Raw genomic sequence first — 6,833 nt, 5'->3', positions numbered from 1 at the left:
CCATGCATGTGAACTATAGATCTAAAGATCATCTGAAGTGCGAGGAGTTAGGAATGCACTGAAATATTCCTTGAAAATCGCTGCCTTAGCTGTGCACAAAAAAACTAGGACGCTGTTGGATTTCTTCGGTGTGGCTGAGGGGAGAGTCTGAGTCATCCAGCAGATGGGTTTTTTTCCCTACATATTTGCAGACTTCCCTGTTTCCCTTTCCACTGTCTCTTACTTTGAGTTTGACTTCTGTCTTTCTCTGTCTGTACCTCTCAGGTTTGTGGGAACCATGATCTCTTTAATGTGCATCTAAAAACTCTCCTTTTCTCTTTTCTAGAACCGAATATTCAACGTCAAACCGCTTCCTGCTTTTCTTTGTTGTTCTCTGTCTTTTGCTTTCCTCTCTATACTCCAACCTCCTACTTCCCCCACTTTCTTTCCTTCTTTCTTTTTTTCTCCTTTCGTCTTGTGAACATCTCTGTAGGACTGAGTATTTATGGGAGGCAGGCAGCTGCAGTAACGACATTTCCAGACGGGATTTCTGAGCTCATTTCCCTCCCGATGATTGGAGCTCGCTTTGTGTCAGATGTAAACTTCAGACTCCAACTCAGGCTCCTTGACACCATTTAGAGGTTAAATGCCGAGGTGACGAGTAACAAAGTGTTGATACTTCGTAGATTTATCAGACATGCCCTTTTCTGATGACTTTATACTTCTACTGCCTACATTTCAAGCCAAATAAATGAAATTTCCACTTGTTACATTCACCAGACTTTCCTGTGTTTTTGTAAATTTTGAAAATAAGATGCCTCTAAAAGTAACAAACAAGTGAATTTTTTTTTACGTCTGCTTTTGAATTTGAAAACACTTCAAACGCTTTCAAACTTTTAGAAAAATGGGGTTTCCTTACACAAACAACCAACAGTGCCCAGTAGTTGCCCAAAGTTAAAGCTGCATGGTTTTCAATACGATGTCATGTGAACACAAAACTTGTGAAAATGAAAACACAGTTTCACTTGAAATGCTGTCGTGTAAACGGGGCTTGGATGTGGTTCATGTTTGAACTGGTGGATCAGAGGGGGAATTAAGTTACTTGGCATTGTTACGACCCCCCGCCCCCAAAAAACAGCTCAGACTATGGAAGGAGGATGATTCAAAAATGCAAATAATCTTTGCAGAATTATGCAAAATGCAAAGAAAGCAAAGGGGAGAAAAAAAGCCGGGGGGGGGGGGGGGGGGGGGGGTGTTTAAGAGTCCAGGAGTGGGCCGACCCAACTTTCCCAGATGTGAGGATCCTGGAGTCAAACCACCCTGAAAGGAGCGCAGGTCAGCTGGAAACAGGGTGAAAACTAAACTATAACGCCACACGTTTCTGAACCTTTAATTGCGGTCCAGTCTGGGATGAAAACTCAAGTTTTCCTGCTTTTTCATGAATACTTCCCCCCATCATCTTCATGCTACCCCCCCCCCTCTGTCTCCAGGATCTCAGTTTGAGTTACTGTAACACAGAAATTTGACTCCCTCGTGCTCAGCAGGGCTCGTTGGTCTCTGTCTTGACTACATATGAAGACTTCACATACATCCTGTCAGATCGGGAGCTTGCTGATTGACTGTAGGAGTTCTCAGTCTGCTCTCATTTGAAGCCAGAGTATCGTCAGTTTGAGCTCTCTTTCTTTAGGTGAGTCTGCTCAGCTCCCTCTCTCCCCTCTCTCTCTGTTTTTAGAAGTGCCACGCTCGCCAGCAGTCTTGCACATTATCTGAAGTCAGGGAAGGATCCAGTCATATTTTCCATCCAGGCTCGGTGTCTGACTGGATGTCTGCTGGTGGGGGAGCGGAGGGATGGGAGAAAAGACGGAGGCAGGGCGAAGAAAGAGGGAGGGATGCAGAGCGGGGGCTCGGATGGGGGCTGGGACTCCGAAGAAAGCCAGATGCAGGAGACGGAAAGGAAAAGAAAACCAGACGGAGACAAGGCCTCGGCTGGGATGTGTTCTCTGTGTGCTTAACAGAGAAAAACTCATCTCTGCTCTGCAAATAAACCCTGAAAAGTGTTGTGACGAGAACCAGCATCCAGAGCGCTGCCTGAACGAGAGCTGGGCCCATTATTAAGTCCCTGCAGCGGTTGATACGGGAGGTGGCTTTGAGTTTGGTCCCTCGGTGCTTTATCTCACGCCCCAAAAAAGGAGGCGGCACAGAGAGGAGGGGGGAGCCTCTCAGACGAGGATTTACCTCTGAGCTGAACTCCCCTTCGATTGCATTCTCACTCAAATAGTTTGGGCTTTCAGTTTGTGTGCATTTCTAGAACCACGCAGTGGTTTGAGAGAGGATTGATGTTTGCATGGCGATGATCAGCTGGAATTGAACTGAACTGAATTAAATCAGCATAAACCCTTCCCAGTGAAGCTGTGTGGTCGATGAGACAGGCTTGATATTCCAAAAACATGAAATTAAAAGTGTTAAACCAACAGTGTGTCTGTCAGGTACCACCTTCAGTGCGATGTGATCTTATTTGCAGATGACAACATCTTGTTTGCTCACTGTTTATAGTGAGTGAGGTAAAAGTCTTTTTCTTTCTTTGCAAACATAACATTTGTAGTTCTTTGTTATTTTTTTATGGAGGAGAAACTGGCATTTACACAAAAGAATTTTCATGAGAATTGGGAAGAAAATGTATTTTTTTTTTTAAGTTTTGAACAATTTCCTTGATGATGTGATATTTAATCTGGCGTTTAAGCAGATCATGTTCTGAACCCTTCTTCTTAGGGAAAACTGTGAACCAAAAGTTTCTCCCAGTGGAGATGAAGCACCTCACATGGCTGCTTTCACACTGCTGTGTCAGTGACGAATGAGTGAGTGAATGTGGCTTCCATTCATCCTCTCATTTCGCCGTCCAGATGCATGTTAATGAAAATGTTCAGGTATTTCTCAGGGAGGGAGAGAGTGGAGCTCAGCTAACAAGCCCGAACCAGCCTGGAGGCTGAAGCAAACGTTGGCCTCAGTGGGATGATTGCAGCTCCCATCAGGCTCTGCTCCGAGTCGCAGTCAGAAGTGGGTTCAGGCGTTCACCCTGTAATTGAGCGTTTACCCAGAATGCAGCGTGGAAGTCCCTGGTTTTTTTCCCCCCCGTCTCTCCTCCTTTGAATGAGCTTGGCACAGTCTGGAGCAGAGCTGGAAGGTTTATTTTCATGGAGGCGACTGCTGTGGTGACACCAGTTATTTCCCGTCTGCACACGTATACCAGAGTCTCGCGCCGACCCGAGGCTCACATTTTGTGAAAGTGTTTAGACAATACTTTGGTGAGGATGTTGCACTGTTCTCCAATCGTGTGTATGTGTGTGTGTAAGGACGAATCGCAGCTATCCACACTCTACAACATGAATATAATAAACTTTGCCAACAACATGGAGTTTGCTGTGTGCAGATTACAGAAACTGTGCACCATCATCCATTCACGCAAAAAGAAACTCACGGAACATGAACGGAGTCCTCGACCTTCTGGCTTTTATGTGTTTGAAGAGAAATCCCTAAAAAAGGAGAAAGAGGAAAATGAGAAAGGACAGTTTAGAATGCCAGTGTTATCAGTACTTCATGTGCTCGGTCAGCAGAACAGTGTGGAGCTACTTCATCTTCTTCTTCCTTTCTTCATCACAGCTGAACAGAAAATCAGCACATATAACTTTTGAGGGGAGCTACAGATGAGCAGTATTACAGTTTGGGCCGTTCTCTTGATAACAGCCATTTAGAATATAAAGATACACTTCACACTGACTGACTTTATTTGCGATACTGTACAATTTTCCCGGCGGCACCCTGTCATTTGTGTGCAGCAGGTGGGCCTCCGATCGCTCCTGCTTCAGCAAAGCGTGAAATATTGGTGCGAAGCCCCATCATTGAAAGTGATTAACAAACGTGGTAATGTCCTGAAACAAAGACTTAACAGCGAGGGATAGTGGGATCATTGCAAAATGCCGGTTCAGTTAAGGGAGGCATTATAGATGATAATAGTAACAAATACTTCCCGGTGCTTTGAATAAGGAGGAGGAACGGCACCCAGGCAGGAAAGGAAAGAGGGACTGATCAGAGAGAGAGAGAGAGAGAGAGGGAGAGAGAGAGAGAGAGAGGAGGAGGTTTGAGTTGGAGTCTTACAAGTAGAAACACGTGGACAGACGCAGGCAGATGCTACGTGTTGCTGGCTTCAGCGCAGAGGCTTGCTGGGGAATGCTAAGCTTTTGTTTCATGGCAGCTCGGCGCACTGGAAGTGCTTCATGTGAACGACCCCCCACGGGGTCAAAGTCATTAGTCCAGAGCCCAGTTTGGTCTTTAGTGGACCGGGTCAGTTAACTGACAGCATGATAACCGATAGATACTGAAAGTCCAGGATGGAATTCATTTACTTCAATAGATTTTTATAAAAATCTGTTTGTTGCATCCAAAAATGTCTGAAAGCAGCTGAATCTTTGAATGTTTGAGATCCCTCCCACCTGAACAAATGACAATTAGCACGCATATATTTTTTGCAAAGTGATTTCTGCAGCTTCCATATATGCACGAAAAACTTTTGGCTTTTTTCTGATACGACGAAGAGTTTTGACTGTTATTTCTGAGTCGTGCATTGTTTCAGACCCAGTTGATGTGAGGTTTTGAGTGAAAGCGCATCATTTTTGTATTGTAGTTTCAGGAAAATTTGGCCAAAAATAGTTATCATGTTGAGCCACTGGTGGGTGATTCTGTTTGTTTTTGTAATGGAATCTCATCATATGCAGATGATAACACTGTAAGCATTGATAATGGTGAGTTCACATCCACTGACATGAACAGACCAAGCTGGATTGTTGGAGCCGTCATTACACAGAAATATCGATCTGCTGTTCTTGACAAAAATTCGAACTTGTGTTTTCTTTCTTACAGTTTAGCTTTTTTCAGGGTCAAGTTCGTCTCACAGTGGACTGACTGGGGTTTATGGCCTTGTAGCCCGTGAAGCATCCATTTGATTTTTGCTCTATTCTCATTAAATCCTCTTTGAGAACACAACCTGCGACATCCTGGGCTCGTGTCCCGTCCCGAAGCTGCCAGCGACAAAACAAGGAATTTCCTTCCCAGAGCACGGCGGCTCATATTCACTTGTTTCTGCTCTCCTGGTGTTATGACACAAAGACAGACTCACACAGATGGAAATCTACTGACTACCTGCACTGGCAGTCAGCGGAGTTTGGATTGTTACTCGAGAATCTGTCCTAATGTCTTATCCACTGGTGAGAAAAAACATGGAGCTTCAAACTCACAATGGTAGAATCTCTAACGGCAGCTGAAAGGCTATAAAGTCAGCTCTGAACGCTTCCACCCAAACCACCAGTCTCAACTCTGGATATTATAGATTGCAGCGACTTGAGTCCAAGGCAAACAGCAGAAAATTACCACTTCTATTTAAATACTGCGCTGCGAGCTTCAGCTTCATTTCACTGAAGGAAAGTCGCTCTGAAAGCTGCTCCAAAGAGGGATTTTCTGGATTTTGCACATTCAGAAAATGGATGAAAACAAAAGATGGCTAGTAGAGACAGCTACAGTCTAACTAAGAGAGAAAAGTTAAAAGACAGACCTTATGGAAGGAATTTCTCCAAACAGGAATAATCTGCTCTCATTTTACTGAAACACGTCACCAGATTGACTGATGATGCTCGCAGAACAAAGCTGCCGGAAACTTAACAGTAGCTATTACACCAAACTCTTGTTTGATGGAGGAGCAGGAGCATCTGACTTCAACTGATTGGTATAACTTCAGCTGACATCCAGCTAGAACATCTTCACATTATAGAGAATCTTCACATTTTAGACCACCTTCAGATTATAGACCACCTTCAGATTATAGAGCGTCTGACTGGTTTAACCTAAGATAATGTTCCAGATTATGGAGCGTCTTCCTTCCAGTGACTGAACTTGTGAGTGAATTGGTCTTTAAATGGATCCACACAGAGCTGACAGCTCAGATGATGCGATGCTGCAGTAACGCAACTTCGTGCAAATATCACGAAAAAAATTTAGAAAAAATGAAGAGTGAAGCAAAAGTAACTTTTCCATGCAGTGATAGAACTTTAGATTAAATTCAGTAGCAGATTGAGTCATCCACTTTTTGTGGAATTGAGTAATAATTTTATTCAGAGTCAAGCACATTTTTTTTCTTTCTTGGCTCACTATTTTTGACATAAATCAAAAAAGTTTCACCTGTCCTAAAACCAAATAAGTACATTAATAACTCCTACATGTCACTCCTGTTTGTTATAATCCGTTCACAAATCACTCAGTAGATTTTGTGAAACTTTGAATTAACTGTAAAATATTGCACCAAATCACTGTGTCAATAAAATGTTTGAGAAATTCTTTCAATATTGATGTCAAACAGATTAATGATTTAAAATGCACAAACTTTTAAATGATAATAAGAACATTCTGCACTGAATGTTGTGTATACCACAATATGTGTTCTAATGACGTGACATGTCTTGTTTAATGTGACCAGACAAAGTGACAACTCGTCAAGTGATTATATGTTTGTTCCAAGAGTTCAAGCACACAGAATGTTTCAATCTGTGTACTCACAATAAATATTCATCTGCATCTGAAGCTAGAACACAGCTAAGATGATGGACTTCTGATTAACACATCTCTCGATCCTGCACTTCCTTGTGTTCAGAAAGCGAAGCCGTCACAGTTTTTTAGGTTGAATTCAGATTAGAAATAGAAATGTGCGGCAGAGAGAGCGAAGGGAAGGTCAGACTGGGCCACACTGTAGTTGTAGAAGCTGCAACGTGTCCACAGCTCAACCAGACTGCTTTGTGGATGTGCCAGGTTTT

Source organism: Salarias fasciatus, chromosome 8, assembly GCF_902148845.1.
Source record: "Salarias fasciatus chromosome 8, fSalaFa1.1, whole genome shotgun sequence".
In the NCBI taxonomy this organism is placed as follows: Eukaryota; Metazoa; Chordata; class Actinopteri; order Blenniiformes; family Blenniidae; genus Salarias; species Salarias fasciatus.
Note: the sequence above shows the minus strand (reverse complement) of the source record.